General features: G+C 30.2%; 1 protein-coding gene across 2 annotated transcripts in view; it reads left to right on the plus strand.

Moving 5' to 3' along the window:
• The window catches only part of LOC129231420 (uncharacterized), a 126,603-nt gene that overhangs the window by 48,387 nt on the left and 57,917 nt on the right, over window positions 1–20,299 (plus strand). The window contains exon 1 of one of the 2 annotated variants that reach the window (XM_054865731.1): window positions 6,440–6,480. The exons of the other annotated variant lie outside the window; for it this stretch is intronic. The gene's annotated coding sequence lies outside the window, so the exon portion shown is untranslated. Of the gene's footprint in view, window positions 1–6,439; window positions 6,481–20,299 lie in introns of those variants that run through there. 2 annotated transcript variants of the gene reach the window in all.

Here is a 20,299-nt window from a genome sequence, read left to right on the forward strand (position 1 = left end):
CTGAAGAATTTTAAGAAACATCTCAAAAACCCAAGATCTCTGTTAAAAACAAGACACCCTTACCACAGAACAATTCAGCGTATTTTGTACAGTGAAACCTGTGTAAGTTGACCACTTGCGGTGCTTTACTTTAATCGTCAATTTATGGAGACAATATGAACACTAATTCTGTACATGAAAAAAGCGGTCAACTTACAAGGGTGGTCAACTTTGCAGGTTTTACTGTAATGATGTAAGTTCGATTTCATTGACTTTATTTTCCTGAAAAAAAAATGGCTCAGTTTTCAAGTTTATTGAAGCAATTGTATAAAGTTATACAGAAAAAGTTAAAATCTAGTTTTCATGTTAAGCAAAACTCAAATATATTGATTTATTTGTTCATATTGCTTAGGAGAACTTGCTCCTTGAGGACTGATTTCGTAATGAACACCTGCGCGTATATACTTAAATATTGCAATTATAACGCCATTTCCGCTCTTTTTTACGCTTTTGCATTTGAATTATTTTTTTTACATTTTTTTACTTAGTTGCTATACTGAAGAGGGACTTTCTTTACACCCGAAAAAGATGCGTGCAGTTTGTGTTATAAGTTATGCATTGTTAATGAAATTATTTGAATTGACTAAAATAATCCAAATTCAGTTACATTTGTATAATTGTTCAGTATAAGTTTGAACCATGCGTGTTCAGTTTACACTACCTAATATTTTTTAGTATATTTAACTTCAAAAAAATCTTTAGGAAGCTCAATAGTGGCAATGAGATACCCTTATACCTTAGAGGGGTTACTAATTGAGACAGTAACTAAAAATAATCTTATTCTGTAGGTGTCATCATTAAAATTATTTTTGAAAAATCTCTTTCAATTAGAATGGCAAATTATAGAACTAATTGCATGTTCCAAAAACGTTATTTTTTGATTTAGCTATTTTCACTGGTCCAACGTATTTTCTTAACAATTTAATTTGCGTGTATGTGTATGCGTCATGACAAGCGTAATCAATCAATTTATTCTAGTGAGAGACAATTTAATGACTAAGTTTTGTTATCCTAATTTATTATGAACATGAGCGTTGAAATGATCGAAAGTATTCCTTTAATATTGATTTTGCATTTAAAATTTCATTGCTTAAAACTTTGAAGCATTTAATATTCTTCTTTACGTAAGGGGGTCCGGAACACATTTTGAGAAAAAATTTATTAAGCAGTTTAGAGTGTAAATTTTTTTCACTGATTCACCATCTATTAAATCAGCAAAATCATAACATAAATATTAAAAAAAAATATATTTAAATTTAATTAATTTTCTTTAAAAAAAGGGGGTTGCTTCAAATAGCTAAAACTCAAAATATTCTTGGTCAATTTTCAAATTTTTTTGAAAAAAGAAATGTGCACAAATATCTAAGCTTTAATTATTATTCAGCGATTAAAAAAATATTAATTCAATACAGAATTTAAAAAAAAATCGAAAAATTCGAAGATACTTTTTTTAATCAAATTTTGTGCAGTAAGCATTTTTTTTTCAAATTGGCGGAATAAAAATTATGTAAACTTTTTGAAAAAGGTGTTCTCCAAATTTCATTACTTTACCTTTATCAGTTTTTGACTTATAAGAGTTTGAATGCAAAAAAACGCGAAAAATTGCATCATGGAGAAAAATGCGTTTAAAGTTTTAAAGTCAAATATTAGTTAAATGCATGCAACAAAAATAATTATATCCTTCGTTCCAATGAGGATAGAAACAAGATTCAAATGTACTTTTTAGCAGAAAAAACGGAAAAGTTTTTTAAAGGATAAAAGAAAAAAAAAAGCAAAATATGACGATTTTTGTGTTCCATAACCCGTAATGGTACTTTCTGTATGGAATTCACTAACTACACGTCAACTTATATTTCGTGCAGTTAGTGAACTACACGTAACTTTAACTTATTCACTTTTAACTTATTCACTTAATGATAACACTTGGCAACAAAGAACTTTTTGTCTGCATCCTGAATTTAAATAGTCAATACTTTCAAGATACACAAAAGTCCACTGGAGAAAGATGCACAGCAACCGCCCATTGATTAAAAGATAAATTAAAAAAAAAAAATGCTGTGCAGTGAAGGTAATTAAATAGGTCCTGTTTCGCTAAATAATGTTTATTTTTCAGAAAGCAGTGGTTGATTTAAGCCTATTGCTGTAAACCCTTCATTTTCGATTCATTCTTGTACGTCAAAGAAGGATCATCTCTTGTAATAGTCCAGAAAATATTCAGCGAGCATTAACTCAGCTCAACAATAGATACCTGCAATCCATTGCAGATATCTTGGTGAAACCTTTTCCCATGCTCATTGCTCACAGCTCCACAGCGTTTTGGCAAAACATACTGAATGAAGTGGAAGAAATGGACTTTCAGAGCCATATATTGCATCAGTGGACACAAAACTTCTGTAGGAGTTATTTGGCAAACTGTTTATAGATCTTATTTTCTCTGCTGCTTATAGAAATACTTGTAACACACCCTTAAATGCTTCCAAGGTGTTTTTTTCTTCCCCTCCAAACATTTTATCAAAAACAGTGATCTTCATATCTGTGTTTATTTGAAGGGCCGTTAAAAGTTCTCTTAACCTTAGCTTCAATCTTATGAATTTTTCTCTACGGTATTGAAAAGTCATCTTTGTTCATAGCTTTTGCAAAGTTCTTCATTATTCCCGACAGAATGAGCATGAGTGGAAGCAGAAATGGGTGGCTCTACTAGAGGCTTATTTTGGACATTTATCCTCCAAAAATTTAAATTTCTTGAAATCCATTTATGTTTTATGTCGTGAGATTTTCTATTCGAATCAGGGGGTCGAAGTTTAAAAGACGGTCAATTCTACGTTAGGTGTTCTATCTGCCGGTGAAAAAAGCACATTAGTGAGCTTTCACTACCCCAATTGGTTCTGTATCTTGAAAACAAGAGCTATCTCAACTTTTTGTGGTGTTTTTCGTGTTTAGCAAGGCAAAGTACTTCGGAAATAACACTTTTCGAGCCTGGTGCATTTTGGTGATGGGTAGTGTTATTTTAATCGAAATTACACAATAAGTCTCTTTCCTCCTAACTAATATAGGCATGGATATCCATAAATTATGTTACTGAATACAGAGACGTTAGTGCTAGAATTCTCAAATTCAATTTAAAAGAAAACCAATAATCAGTGAATGAAGTTATAAACTTGTACTTGACGTGTAATCACAGGTCCAACGTTGCTGGGTATATATAGGTGTTTGTTTTTAGGTAGGGACATTAACAATTCTAGTATACACTTTGAAACTGCAGTTTATATTTCAAATATACCAGAGATTGTTATCTGGACCGGATGGGACAGTAGTAGGTCCAGTTAATGAAAAATTCAGATGATTGGGTAGCCTAAAAAAAAAAGCTATGGCAATAAATTTTAGCTAGCTTCCCTTGACGCTGTTTCCAAATTTAGGACTGCCAAGTGTATTTTATATGTTTAGAAGCTATATTTTAAACTTTTACAGAAGTAAGAAAACGAAACAGAAGTATACATAAGAATTGTTACCTGTAATAAGGTAGACTGAGCAGTGAATGAACACTCTCCAATGAATGAACACCTTGTAATTTTTTGGAAAAAGTAAGGTTTTGAAACATTTTTCTTAGATGAATTGGCAATAGTCATTTCTTTCCACGCATTTCCAGAATGAAAACGACTATAAAATTTTATGCTTGTCTTCTGGTTGGGGGGTTCATTCATTGGGTAGGGGCAATTTTGTTCATTTCAACCCCCCAAAAACACCACAACAGTTCTTTTTTTTTTTTTTTAATAATTACATACATAATCTAAAGTGTTTTTGCTGTCGTATGGCAAATCTTACAATTTTAAACGATTCGACGAGTACACGAGTACACTACGAGTACACTCAAACCTGTTTTTTGTGATCTCTTTTTGTGAGGTGTATGAAAATTTCTATCAGATTGGGACTCAATCGACGAAATTATTTATAAAATGAGTTCGAGGTAGTATCTTCAAGTGACGAAAAGGGCACGACGATGGGAGGTCACTGTGACCTCCCAAAAATTTCCTTATTTGTGAAATTTGTCCGACAATTCGGCAAAATTATCATCACTTGGTTTATTTTGATTTCGTTTAAATAAGTAATTCCTAGTTATTTCGTAAGTTTTTTTGGGGTTATTTTCAACGTGAGACTTTTTTTATGCGGTCACTATCCACCGCATTAAGAAAAAAAAATTTAAACTGTTTTGTAAAAACAACTTTTTATAGCTACTCGTGAAGTTTCGAGCAATTCTTTTTTAATGAGTTTTTTTATACGGTCCCTATCTACCGCATAAAAACAGGTTTGGCGTATTAGAAAATGAAATTTCGCATAAGTGTTCATTCATATTACATAACATAAGCACACACAAATACACACATTAAAAAAAGTATTTTTAAAGGTCAGGTCGAATTTAATGCTTTAAGAGTGCATTTTTAATATTTGGCTTTTCAGATTTGGAGGGCTAAGGAATTTAAGTAAACTATACAAGTTTTTGAAACCTTTTTTATGCATTCTTTGCTTTTTTGCAATCAATAATAGTTTTACAAAGATTAACAATTCTGTGCTCTTAAAAGAAAGAAAGAAAAAAAAAAGAAAGAAAAGAAAAATAAGTTAAAAAAAAAAACCACAACTTTTTTTATTCTTGCATATATATTCAATATATTCTTGCACATGTTTTATTTGCTAATTGATCAAAAAATTAAGCTGTATAGCAGCTTTATCAAATATATGCATTCAGTTGTTTATGCATTCGATAAGAAAAAATCGTCCATAGATTCTTTAACATTATCTAATTACTTTAATAATTTATAAAATGCTTTTCAAACGAGCAGTTTTGTTAAATATATCCCACTGATTTCGAAAAGCATTGCGCTAAAGCGGTATCTTTAGAAGAAAAATTCCTTAAAAATTCAAAAACCATGTACACAAGAAAAGAAGGAAAAATATTGAGGAAAAGCACTTAATAATTTTGCTTTTGCTTCAGGTCACTTAACGAAAGAGACCTAAATCCACCCATAGGTTTTTAAATAATCAAACTAGAGCAATGAAACTTTCCCCATAAGTGTTTTAACTGGTTAAAATTTTAAAACTAGCAATTAAAATCGATACTTAGCCATTTTTTAGGCTACCTTAGTCTTAAATCTGCGCAATTATCATTGCAGGAATTAAGTTGTGATCAAGGTTGCATATGATTACATCAATTGAATACAGAAAAAAAAAAAAAAAAAAAAAAAACTAGAGCTCTCCTGCAAAACCTCGTATTACTAATAAGCATTTTGAAAGTAGTGTTAAATTTCATTTAGTTGTCAAAATCACCTATAGAATGCCCATATTTTAGGCTAACTTGTTTAAATGATATCCACACTCGTAGACCTTCATTTACCTCTCATGCAAGCCCATAACTAAGAAAATGTAAACAAAAAGGAAAAAAGAAAGAAAGAAAGAAAGAAAAAAGATTATGTGTGAAAAGATTATTTTAAATGTTGATCGAAATGTCAACAACGTGTATAACTTAAGTTATGCATGTGTTAAGTGTTTCGTTGTTACATAAGTAACTTAAGTTGTAAATTATAGCTTAAGTTACTTGTGTAACAACGAAACGAAAGTGTAAGTAGCAACGAAAGTTTAAAGTAATTAAGTATAACTAAAGTTGTGCATGTATTAAGTGTTGTTACACATGTAACTTAAGTTGTAATGTATAGCTTAAGTTATTTATGTAACAACGAAAGTTTAAAGTATACTTTTAATTAAGTAATTAAGTATACTTTTAGTTACTTATGTAACAACGAAAGTGTAACAACTAAAGTTTAAAGTAATTAAGTTTAACTAAAATAACTTTAGTTACTCTTGATTCACCAAAAAAAAAAAAAAAATGCAATGCGGAGCAGTTTCTCTCCTGTATTTGCACTGATTGTTCGTTTTTCTTGTATTCAGTGTCGCATAGTTTCTTTGTACACAAGGAAACGAACGAACTGCGAAATTTCTTCAGAAGCTGCAAAGTCAAAATACCGAGTAAAAATATGTCCGCGATATGAGCAGCTCATTAAGCAGGAGCGGAAGTTACCCCTTCTTTGGAATTACAGAGAAAATAAACCTCTGGAGCATCATTCGAGTAACTGGCATTCCTTCGGTTTGTAAACTACTATTTTTCTCGTATACAACAAGAATGCGAATAAAAAAGGGGGAAGCAAGGCTCAAAAACTCCTCTTAAATTTTCGAGAATGACGCACGCTGTTCCATTTCTAACCAAAAGAAAGTGAATGAACGAAAGCGCGAAAACTGAGCGACGGAGAAGGGATGCACGGAGCAGGCGCCATTCTAACTCACCCCCGCATCTTCCGCCTCCAATATATAGAGAGAATTCGACTCTTTAAAACTCAATTCTTCGTCCGAGCCCTGACACTTCTCACTTTCCTAAGCCTTACCTGTGCTCTGAAGGTATGTTATTAAACATTTTTGATTTGAAAAAAAAAAAAAACATATTTGGATACATTAGGCTTATGTTTGGAGAAATAATAATAATGAAAAAATTATTGCGCAAATATATATATATATATATATATATATATATATATATATATATATATATATATATATATATATATATTTATTTATTTATTTATTTATTTATCTTTAGTATTATTCTTTATTCTTTTAGTATATATACATATTTTTATCTTTATGGGCAAAAAATGAGTGTTAAAGTTTCGCGTAGGAAAAAGCCACAAGTTGCGCGCTGTAGATTCTTACTGAAAGAAAAAAATTTAGAAACTTAAGAGTTGCGACATTTTCCCCATAAACGCTTACAGTAAATCTTAGTGAAAACTCTGTTAAATATAATAGGTTTTGTTTCAGTTTTTTTTTTTTTTTTAATTTCGCTTTATGCAACATTTAATTAGTAAATAGTTTCTGTTGGAAAATTGATCTTTTATTAATCTAATACTTAAAAAAAAAAATGAATTCACAGCAATTTTTGGGGAAGGCGAAACTGTTGATTGGGAAGTTATATCTGTAGCACTTTGGATGAATAAGAAATATGCATTGAAAACTCTCGCTAATAGATATTACATAACAATGAAATGCTAGATAAATATTTATTTTGCTCTGAAATATTTATGCATTAAAAGGATAAGCTTGATTAGTGATACTTTTATGAAGTTAACATGGAATAAAGCAGTATCTTTAACTTGTGCTTATAGTTCATACAATTAACATATGAATGATGCGTTAAAGTGTTTTAAAGTTTAAAAAATGCTTTTTAATTTCATCACTGTAAAGTTCGTTATGCATAAAAACTCAATTCGGCTAAATATTAAACTACAGGTATGAATACTTACATTAAATATGCGTTAAAATTTTTAAGTACTGTTGCTTGAAATAATTGCTATTTAACTGTTTTAAAAATTGAGCATATTGTTTGCATCATAATTTACAAATGCAAAATTATTGTATAGACCTTAAATTATTGGCTCTAAATGTTATCTACAGTTTGCGCTTTGTAAATAAACTTCGGTTAGCGTCGGGAATGGAGTATTAGTTTATCAGTTTTTGTTTGTTTTAAACAAATGATTAACTGTGTGTTAAGATAATGTGGCCTTTGAAGGTATTATTTATCTTTGAAAAAATATTATGCACTTTACGTTTCATAATTTGTTTTTTCAATAAAGTATTTCAAGTGTTGGTAAAATGGTCTCTTCCCAAATTTTCTCTTTTGTTTATGAATAAGTTAAAAAAAAGACTTTGGAAGCCCCCCCCCCAAAAAAAAAATAAAAGAAAAGGGAAAAACTTTTAATTCGTTTGCATATGTTTGTTTTGTGTTTTTTGTACTAAACATTGAGTTTTGAAGCAAAATTGCTTCATTATATTTGGTAAATCCTTGTCTTATCGTCTTCATCTAACAAAACCTCAAATTCAGCGTACCAAATTCAGGGGTTGTTTAAATTTCCTTCAAGACCTGAAATTGAGCATAGAATATTACTAGTCACTTCTTCTGAGCTCTTATATTTATTATGTTGATTGATGCATAAATAAAATAAAGTTCAAAAAAATTTAAACCCGACTACGACAAAAAACACTAAAAGGTAAGAAACAAGGTAGATGCTGTTTGATATCATTGTCTTATTGAGTAAAACAAGTCATTTTATATGTTAGATATTCCTATTTAATTAGTTCTATTGAAATCCCTCGTCACATTCACATGAATAACATTATAATTCAATTCAAATGCCGTCTTCATTCGTTGTCAACTACGTTTTTTTAAAATCATCGTGCGATTTGCATTGAATGTTATTTATGTGAAAGTGACACAGGATTTCAGTAGAACGAAATAAATAGGAAGATCTAACATGTCTAATGACTTGTTTTACACAATATGGCGATGATATCAAACATCACCTACCTTGTTTCTTACCTTTTAGTGTTTTTGCCGGGTCGTGTTTCAGTTTTTTCAACTTTTTGTTATTTTAATATTTTCCGTTTTAACCCGTGATGGACAGCGAGATAATAGCGGGAGTAACACACACTTAACAAGCAAGTATTTTAGTTTGATATATAATAACGGTAAATTTAATGTATTGCTATTATATCAAACTAATAGAAAATTTTAATTATAAAAGTTTGATCTTAATTAATAAGACTATAATAGTAATCAACACTAAACTTGGTTCTTACCTTCTGTTCTCTTAGTCGGATAATTATTAAAGTTATTTCAAACCCGCGCTAAAAAATCGGTTCAAATCGAGATTTACAAGGTAAAATCAACTCCTATTGTTGAAGTCGATTAAAATGTAACCTGTGTTACCCGGGCTATAATAACGAATCGATTGACACCTTGTTCATCAAAATTCGAATGAATAGTTGAATCAATTATTTCGGAAAGTGCATACATCGCATTTTTTGCAAAATTGAGTTAACCGTGGTTTTACTCTGGTTTTACGATATTTGTATGCAGAGAAATCGATTAGTGTAGAAGGGAAATTAATCCTTGTACAGCAAAGCACTTTATTTAGTGGCTACATTTTCGTTTAATGTAGAATGGGCATAAGTCCCGGGCTTTGTGCACTAAGCGCGATTGAAGGAATAGTAAGACACAATGTGAATGTATGTCAAGATCAGAGAAGAACTAGATTTTTTGGAGCAATAAGTAAAAACAAATTACTTCTTTAATATAGCGTTATTACGGTAATCGTAGGTCCGTTAGTTGGGGTTTAAGGGGGACGATTGCCCCTTCCCCCGACTTTGAAAACTTAATTCTAAGTGGGCGTGATTTTCATTGCTTTTCGATAAATTTGCGTTGAGTATACACCCTTTACACCTTCCAAAAATCGAAATCACGAACTGGGTAGAGATAAGCTCGAAAATTATCGGAATGAAATTCGCTAATTTCTCAGGGATTTTTTGAACATCATTCTAGGAAATGTAAAAAAAAAAAAAAAAAAAAAAAATTACACGCTTTTAGTGAGGTAAACGCTGGTCAAAATACGAACAACTCTGCAGTAAACTTTTTTCTAGAAATTTAACAAGATTGCTCATGACTTTCCTCTAAGACGACATTGGTTTGTCCTTTTACGACCGGGATTTTGGGTCAGTAAAACGAATGTTAAGCAGATATGACGGATTATTACCATGTGAAATCCAATCTCTTATTAGTGAAATTCTGAAATAACATCAAGATTCATCGTCAAATCTGTTGAAAACAATGAAATCAATAACTGCTAAAAAAGGTGCGCTTCATTTTTTTAAGAAGACTCCCCTCATATTTAGATTTTGGAAAAAGATTCTACTAGGCGACAAATGTTTTCAATTGTCAACATTCATGATGTTTAAATATTCGATAGAATGCCAAAAGAAAGGTTTTAGGCTAGGTATTTTATAGACTGTTTTCAAGAGCATGGATGAACTACCGTTGCCAATATTAAGTACAAAGAGAAAAATTTCAAAATTTAGGAAGAAATAACAGATATCAAGATGGTTATATTCTGCGCAATTTTATACACAATCATATACAGAGAACTAGACAGGAGAAGGGTAGAAAAAGAGGATTTCCATGGAGGATGTATTTGATGAATATGAATAGTTTTATACACATGTGACATTTTTTCTTAGTTTTAATTTTTTATTTTATTTTTTTTTACACCAGACTTTATTATTTCACAGTAAAAAAGAGAGAAAGAGGAAAATACAAGATGTATTTTCTTAAGATAATGAACTGATGCATGCAGACTTCACTAAGTATTTTTGTCACTTTGTTATACTAGTTTTAATTATCATAAATCAGTTTGAAATAAATCTGTTTCACCTTATTTACATTTTCATCACCGTAAACTAGTCTTTCAGGGCATTGATTGCATAAAGGGCATATGTCCAAATTTTTTTAAACATTTTTAGTTAACTTCAGTGATGAAATGAAACAGAATTTAAGGTGAGGTGAAATTGAAAATATTTAGAGCCAAAAATAATTAAATTGAACAGTCTTTGAAACGAATTTAAAAAAAAAAATATGCTTTAATGTTAATTAAGAAGGAATTTAAGCGTTTGACTTTCGTTTGATAAGTGTAACATAGCTGAAAAAAAAGTAACAGAAACTTTATCAAAATTGTTTTATGTGCAAATGGAAATTTCCCGCACAGTGTAAAAAATATTCTCAAAAATATTTTATTCCTTAAATTAAAAAAAAAAATTCTAAAGGCAATGATGGAATGATTAGGTATAACCGGTACACACGTACAGGTTGTTAAACTTTTTCTTGCACCATGTACTAGTATTTGAAAGCATACAAAAGTTCGAAAAAATAAAATCACTAAGTATCTTTATAGTACTATATTCATAAACCATTTTTCAGTTAAACTCGACCAACTCATTTTACTATTCTGTCATATACTCAGAGTGGGATTCGATCAGAGGTTTTATAGTAAATTTTGTTCTTTATGAGTATAACCAATTCTCTCTTTCTTTACAAATTCCCTTTCGAACAAACTAATATTTTTTTTTCGGTTAAAAAATTAAACGAATTTACCAGCTGTACTACAAAGTTTAAATTATTTTATTGAGTGTAATTATTGTTTTGTTGTTAACGCTGGGAAATTTAACTCAATGCAAGATAACGAAAGCCAATACAATTAGTCTTAGACATTTTGGATTGAATAATTATTTGGCCTTACTACCAGTAAGCATTTTAATGAAAATATAAACCAAAAACTGTAACTCAGAAATAAGAAAAGCAAGAAAAGTACTATATTCTTCTTATTTTCATTTACTTATTTAATTTTATATTGATATGTTGCAATATTTTAGCTATATTTCAGAATTTTTTTTAATTCAAAAGTGTTTAATTAGCTAAGCCGGTTGTAATCCTAATTGACTATAACTCATTTTTTTAGTAAAACAAACGCAAATGAAATTTTTACTTCAAAAAGCGGAACAATCATTTCTTATTTATAGAAACAAGTTTTGATTGATATGGTGCAGCGTTCACACATATATTTTGAAACAATTGTTTTGAGCTTCAAATATTGCATACTGAATTTCAGTTTCTCCCATATTTAGCACAACAGCCGTAACTCACTTTCTTTAGGAAAGAAAAATAATTTTTTGTTTTGAAAATATGTTACATTTATTCCTTTAATAAATTAAGACTTTGAATACAAGGGCAAAACTTTTAGCTTGATATCTTAACTGAAATGTGAATGAGTTGAATATTTTGTATAAATGAAGTGGATGAAGGAAAAAAAAAAAGTTGCCAATTTTTGCTTTACTTACGTTAACGTAACGCATAATTAAACTTCATGGTTATACTTCCTTTATTATACACATTGTTGCATTGCTCCTAGGACGTTGAAATATAAATCCACAGAGAAGTTTTCTGAAAATCCCTGAGTTTTTTGCTTAATGCAAAATGTATCTTCAATCCCAAATTAAAAATATTAATTTGAATTTTGACTTCTTGAATTCAAATTATGTTTTTCGCAATCACGAGTGTGTGTGTATGTAGGCGTGTGTGTTTATGTGTGTGTGGGGGATATGTGTGCTTGTGTGCAGGGGGTATGTGTATGTGTATGTAGGCATGTATGTTTGTGTCTGTGATCAGGTATGAGTGTGTGGGTAGTTGTGTGCAGGTGTGTGTATGTGTAGGTGTCTGTATGTATGTGCGTGTGTGTATGTGTTTGAGTGTGTGTATGTGTTTGTGTGTGTGTGTGTACGTGCGTGTATGTATGCGTGTAAGTGTAGGATATGGACGCAACATGGAAACAGTTTTCGCTAGATGAGCAGCATCGTGCGGCGGCAGGTCGACGGTGATGCTGCAGAGGGTGTTGGCGGGAAAATAAAATCATAGGACATCAAAACAGTCAAATGAAAGCAATAAGCAATCGTGATTGCTCAAAAAAAAATGTATGTTTACAGTTTTAAAACAACAAAATTAAACTTATTAACTAACCCGTATCCAACTAAGGTTTTACATTAAACAATAATAGATATAAGACATCTTGCCCCGATCGTTAATTGAACCGTTTATATCTTTATTTTGTGCAATAAAAAACTACATATCTAATTTGTGGATTTATAAATGGATTTATTAACTTAACGGCGTTTTAAAGGTGGAATTTTGATTTATTAATTTTTAAATCGGGAATACTGGACATATTCGGCCACCGCTGTCTCATATACACAATGTCCTTGGTCAAAAAATAGTTATCTAGAGAAGCAACACCAGCGGAACAGAAAGTGTGCGGCAGAAAAATATCCCACAGCTTAACGCAGAAACTAGACAAACGCAGTCAATTGGCTGCTTTTTACACCGAAGCTGAAATATAAAGGGCTGCTTTCTTACTATAGAAGCGCTGTTTTTTACTTTTTGTTCTACTAAAAAGTGAGTTTACTCCCTAAGGAAGTACGGGAGAGGGGACACATGTGAACATGGTATGTTTACTACTTTAAGCAAGAAATCTTGAAAAATTTTCACGTAATGGCAGTACCAATCCAACCTCTTGAGCAGACTTTCAGTGCAATGGGCCATTGTATGTTTTGTGGAGACAACTTATTTGTTTTAGCAAGTGTTGTATACAATTTTATTACTGTTTTCTTCATATGAAAACATATCTTAAACTAATCAACAAGTTTAACGTAATTTACAAACTATTGTATGATAATTCAAGTACTTTTATGACAATGTTAAAATTGTTTTATTAAACTAACTACTTCAGGCGTTAGTTTGTTCTCTCGGTTTCACTTTTGGATACCCGCATACGTGTTAAGAACTGAGATTAAATCATTTAGAAGATTCTGGATTGAAAAATTGGTATAAAATGTCATCTCGTGACACAGCATTTGATGAGGATAGATTGCTTTGTCTATCACTAGTGAAACAACTTAGTTCATATCTGTTTCAGAAAATCTCTAACCAAGCTTATCTGACTTCCTTTTTTCTAGGCATTTTAAAATTTTAAAATGTTGATAAATATTTTTATTTTTATCACAATGCATTGAAACCATAAAAAATAAAAGAAACAGGATGAGTACGAAATAGAAATAAATATGGGATAGGACTTAGAAATTTAGCTAATAGTCCAATATTATTAAGCTATAATAGCCATTATCCCATTCAAGCAACACTATTTTGCTGATGTGCAGGGCTTTCAAGCTTTTCCTGTTATTATTTGAATCAAAAGGTTAGTTGTAAATACAGCATAACTTCGATTCAACGATTTCCTCAATTTAATGATACATTTCAGTGGTTCGTATTCGATTGCATTGAATGTCTATACTCTTCGATTTAACGATATCCTTGATTCAACGATAACTTTTTCCAGTCACTTGACAATCGTTAAATCGGGGTTATATGGTAAATGAAATTCAGTATATAGGGGAGACTGGGGATACTTGATCCAAATTTTAGTTTTTAATTTTTTTTCTCTGCTGCAGATTATCAGTTAAAAAAAAAGAAAAAATGCGTAAACAATCATAATTGTTTCCTATATCTGACAGTATTTTTTGAGTTGAAATTAAATAGATAGTTTTGGTAAAATATTTTTTTTCAAAGTTTTTATAAAGGGATCAGGAGTCATGGGATACTTGTTCCCTTCATGGGGATACTTGATCCCACTGAGAAAATACGTAGACTTTTCATTAAATCACCAATTTTTACCTATGGATTTTAGTTTTCTCTATTATGTTTCGAAAAAATAACAATATTTTTAATTTTCTTTCTTAGATGATAATAATGTGAACACAAAAATAACATTGCTTTAAATTCAACTAGGAAATTTATTGAAAAATGTACACATCTTGAATGACCTTAGATGCTTTTGATCAGTTTCTTATTCTCCAATATAGTTGTGAATAATATATTTTATAAATAAATCTAATAATTCTTTTGAAAGTAGCGTAGTGAAGCTAAAATTACGATGAGTGATAAAAAAATTACGATGATAACTACACAAATCAACTTATTTGCTTCTTGTCTTGCATTATTAAAATTAAGAGTTTTTCAATTAAATTTAGTTTAAAAGAAAGAATAAGAATGTAAGTGTCTGTAAACTTATGAAAAATAAAAGAAAGCCTCTAGCATAAGTTTTCAAAACCTGAAAAGTCAAATGCAAATATTACAGTTGTTGTAGTTTTTAAAGTTTCGCTCAACCTAACTGGATGTGGCATCTTAATAAAATTCATTCTCATCTACTACACTTTTATCAATTTTTTAGGAAAAAAAGGTTGATTAAGCATATTACTTTGTTGTTTAAAAAAACTTATTTCAAACTCTGAAAATCCAACTTTGCACTCTATTTGATTTACATAATGGGACAGTAAGAGATGATTAAAATAATATCTTTTTTTCATTGTAAACCTAAAAAAAATCAATTTTTAAAAATTCAAACAGGGATAATCAATTTCAAGTTGTTCAAGCTCATTTGGCTGATCAGAACATAATTTATAAGTAGTGTTTGAGGTGTTATGTGTAAATAAAAACCCTTAGTTTGGTTAAAAGTGCAAATTGATATTTTAAATATTTAACAGATTTACTGCAGTGATTGTTTATATCTATTGAATGTTTAAAATCAAAGTCAACTAAATAAACTACAGTTATACTGCTTTCATTGTGTTTATACTGTTCTATTTCGGTAAGGTCAAATTGTGATAATATAGTTACGTTTCTTTCATCAGATTTGAAAACAACCTATTTTCTATAATATTATTCACAGTGTGTCAATTTGACTATTTAAATGTTTTGCTAAGCTGGAAATATTCAAACAGGAAGTAACCTGCTGTTGTTTCACTGTTATCTCTTTCTCACTGTACTCACTCCTTACTCAAAATTGGTAAGAGATGAGTTTTCTCCAAAAACAGTTGAATTAGTTAATGCGAACTCCAATCTTCCTAAAACTCCTAAACTATCCCTATTGAATGTTGTTGAACTCTTGCTTAACATATTTTATGTAAAGATGAGAAACGTGCTGTAAATTTCAGATTTTAAGGAACTAAATTGCAAGGGAACAAAAAAGTTTTGCAAAATATTGATGTGAAATAACTATCAAGCAAAAAGGGAGACGTATTTGTTTGAAAATGTTTTATAGAATCATAATTTATTTTTTTTCGTTTATAAAATAAGTATGTAATCTTAATTATGCACATGTTGTCTGAAAATGTGATGTGTTGTTCATCGTCAAAACATGTCAAAACTTTCCGAGACAAGCCTTACTACAAATGATTATAAATTTTGCTGTCGCAGCTTTCGAAATTGATTTGCCATCATTTTTGTATGCTATTAATTTTGTAGGAACATAATATTCAAAGAGGCTTTGATTAAATTATTAGATAAAAACTGGTTTGATGTAACATTTAACTCTACGTAATTCAAAATATATGCTTAGTGCTAAAGTAATAAATTCTTTTATCTATCTCTCAAGTGTGAATCACCGATTTGAATAAAACTTTGCACGTTGATAGAACACTTAAAAAAATTGAGCACGTATTTTTTTTTTTCATCGGCGACGAACAATTTTAAAGGGGTGAAATTTACTCCTAAATATTGGATAGTTGGAATAATAAAAGGCACAATATATTCTGTTATTCTAAATTGAAATTACAAAATTCAAATAATGATTGAAAAATAGAAAAAAACCATACAAACTGAAGTTGAGGTGTTTCGGTATATTTTTGAAAATACGGTTTGTAGGAGTAAACTATCCTTTCCAATATTCTCCCGAAAATTAAATCTATCGTAAGCAAGTCATGTTACATGTCAATAGAAAACTCTATTTTTTAGCCTTACAATATATATATATATATATATATATATATATATATATATATACTATATATATATATATATATATATATATATATATAGTATATATATATATATATATATATATATATATATATATATATATATATATATATATATATATATATTAATTTTCATTCTACTATAATTCATTCTTTTTTTCGCAAATTTTGAGTTTTTTTACAAGCCTATATTTCAAACAATTTTCATAGTAGGAATTTAAAAAATGGCAGAATTACTTATCTCATCATATGTGTCCTTCATGGCAAATTTTTTTGAAATCGGGAAATCTTGAGGACAAGAAGGGGATTTATCTGACATGGAATTGCTCATCGGCAACTATCCCCGCGATGAGGAAAGAGTACGAGGAATGGTTTACCTTTATAAACAGTATTTTCAGAAAAATCCTGAAACACCTTTAGTTTGTTTATATTTTTTATATTTTTAATCATTATTTGAATTTTTGTGATTAATATTTAAAATAAGAAAATATACTTTACCCTCTAATATCCCAAATATCCAACATTTAGGCGCGAATTTCACCCCATTAAAAGTGTTCGTTGAAGACAAAAGAAAAAAAAATACAGGTTCAGTATTTTAAAGTATTCTATCGATGTGCAAAGTTTTATTACAATCGGTGATTCCCACTTGGGTAGGGTTAATTGAGGGTGGTATACTCCAAATTGCCAAAAACGTACTCTTACTTAACTCAAAATTACTCAATCCTTTTAAAGAAATGTCATTGCTAGTTGTAAGAATCCTCTGTTGTCTTTACGAAGATCTTCAACTCTCCTCTTTGCATACAATTATATATTATCAACTTTGCTATCTGTGCTTAGCTAAATTGCTGAAAATTGTGATGAATCGGTATCTTTACACACATCCTTTTTTGCTTTGCAACTGTAAAAAATAATAGTTTAAAAAACTAAAAAAACAGTAGCTTTAGTAGCAAAATGAACTAAAAAGTTTAAAAAAAATCTTTGGATGACAAGTATATAAAGTAATTGACCAAACACTTAATTTTACTGTAATAGAAAAAAAGCGTGAGGGGCTGCCTATTTACATTTTTGCATGGATAACAAGTGAAAGAAATTTAAGACAACTGATAAGGAGACCCCTAACGCTTTTTTCTCTAGTTCAGTAAAATTGTTTGGTCAGTTACTTTATATACTTGTCATCCAAAGATTATTTTAACTTTTCAGTTCATTTTGCTACTAAAGCGTGCTTTTTTAGTTTTTTAAACTATTATTTTTGTACGAAGTATCTTTAAGGATTCACGAGGGGGGGGGGGGAGGATTACGCAGACTACGCTATAGACATTTTTAGGGGAGAGGGTATTTTAAAGCGGTCTTTTTTGGATGATTCTAATTCGGGGGGGGGGGGGACTCTTAGAGAGATGGACACCTCCAAGATTGTGGATTTACGATTCTAGTTTTTGTACTCAAATAATCAAAAATTGTTTGTTTTTTATTTCTGAAAAATATAAAGTCCTTATTATTTTTTTTTTTTTCCAAATAAGATTTAGATACTAAATATTGCTAACACTTGTAACTCTTAAATGAAATCTTTGTGCGTGTGTTCGATGTTTATAATGGAATACATCTCAGTATTCTATTGCATTATTTGCATCAGACATTTTGACTGCTTTCTGGTAAATTCATGTGCAAACATTGTTACACTCCGCAGCTCCGATTTGTACGTTGTAAGTAATTCTAATAAGCCACTGGCTATTTGTCCAAAGGAAAGGTGGACCCACAAAGATACCGACAAACATACAAGCTAATAAAAGAGTGTTAATTAGAATAAACTAATAACTTATCGTTAATAAGTTACTTTGATTATAGAATATTGCATTGTCATCGGGTCTGAGGTTGCATTCCAAATTTTAAAAGAATCCGATCACAAAAAGTGGGCGAAAATTGAGTTGCAATATTGTAAATTTAATTTCGGTGTAGACAGGATTAGAACGCACGCCCAGTGATTCCCGGAATCAGACGTCAGCGAAGACCCTTGCCTTAGACCGCTCGGCTACGAACGCTCATAAAGTGCTGGAATGTACTAACAGAAATAAGCCACTAGCTCTTAGTCTCACAAACATACTCACAAACATACAAGTGAAGCTAATAAAAGCTTGTTAAAAACGTCTTTACTTTCGCGATTTCTTTTGTTTATATACGTGTAATAAGAAAAATAGTTATTCAATTTTTCTTTGCTTTTTCTATCTATAGAACCTTTTAACGAGATTTTTACGTAACTAAATTGCGTTATATTGCTTAAGGCATTTTTATATTTTTAATGCATCTTGAGTGATTATGAGTAGGCACTTGAGTTTTTTTTTTTTTTTTTTTCTAAAAATGACAGCTTCATCTAATAGAATCGATCGAGACCACTCCTTGTTAGTTTAAATAAATGTTGCACACATTAAAGAGCCGTACTTTGAAAACGATCACCACAAGATTTTATGTTCAGCAGCAGTAGCTTGACTCTTTGTTGAAGTAACTAGAAAAACTGATTTTCGGTGCATAGTAGCGAAAAAGTACCGTCTAAAACATTCATCCAAGGGCACTATGTTGTCTCATTGATAGTTTAACTGCGCTAAACGTCTGACAAAATTCCCTGGTATTCAGTGGGGGGGGGGAGTCGAAAAAGATATATTTTTGATAAACAACTTCTAATAGCAAAAACAGCTGCCAATTTGGTATTCTAAATATAGGAAAAAATAATGAAAAAAATTATAATTTATGTCTTCAGATAGCGCATGAGTTTTAAAGTTTCAAAAAAAAGGTTAAAAAGTGGTAAATTTTCAACAATCTTTAAATGGAAATCTAATTGTTAAAATTTTTATTCTAATACCATTTAAATGCTTAATTATTACAATCTTTTCATATATCCTTAAAATTATTTATATTTCTTTACAGTTTTTAATTCTCGCATAACTAGTAAAGTTTCGTGAAATTAACTAAAAATCCACTTTTTTAGCTTGTTTTGCACATAGCAGTATTTCTTCTTTAAAAGTCCAGTTTTTTTCCCTTGCAATAAATAGGTCATTTGGCAGTTTGTTCTCGTAAACATCACTACCAAATCTAAGTCATAAGTCCAACTTCAACCCTTGATCCAAACGTAAAAAATTGTTTATATCATATGAGGTAGTGAGAAGCAAAGGGATGCAAGTGGCAAAATTAAAAATTTGGAGATAAGCCAGTGCACATGGTAGTTGAACCTCTTCTCTGTATTAGAGGCAGGAGATGGTACTAGTAGGCCTGGTAGTTGCTTCTATACAGCATGATTTAGAAAAAAATAAAATGAAAGCCTACCAAGGATGTTATCTTTAAACGCGTTTTATTCAAAACTAGAAAATGTCCACTTACACCCTTTGCTTGCTCACTGCCTCATATAGTAATTGTAAACGTATGTTATTTTACGAATATCTAACTCCTGTAAATAACTACTCTTCTTGGAATTGTAGGGTGGAACACAAAGTTAAACCACCTGCTTATGGTAGGTTTTGGGTTGTTAATGTAATAAAAATAATTGCATTTCCAACAAAGGAGCTGCGGAGCACACATTTATTGTAAAAAATATCACTGAACTATAAGAGCAGAAAAACTGCAATGTGCAAAAAAAAAAAAAAAAAAGCCAACATAGTCAATTTTCGGTTGATTTCACGAAACTTTACAAGGTATGTGCGAACTAAAAAAGTTTAGGAATTTAAATAATTTTGGAAGATATGATAAAAGAATGTCGTAAGAAAGAATTTGAACGGTATTAGCGCAAGAATTTAAGTTTTTGTATTTTCATTAAAAAAAAATTGAAAACTGCCCATTTTTTACCTTTTTTTTTTAAATTTTTGAAGTTCATACGCGATCTAAGACACCAATATTCATTAATTAGGGTGTTTAGGATGCAAATAGACAACTTTTTTTTTTGCTATTAGAAGTTGCTTATTGAAAATACCTTTTTTTCGGCTCATCCTATTGT

This window comes from Uloborus diversus, chromosome 10 (genome assembly GCF_026930045.1).
Source record: "Uloborus diversus isolate 005 chromosome 10, Udiv.v.3.1, whole genome shotgun sequence".
Classification (NCBI taxonomy): domain Eukaryota; kingdom Metazoa; phylum Arthropoda; class Arachnida; order Araneae; family Uloboridae; genus Uloborus; species Uloborus diversus.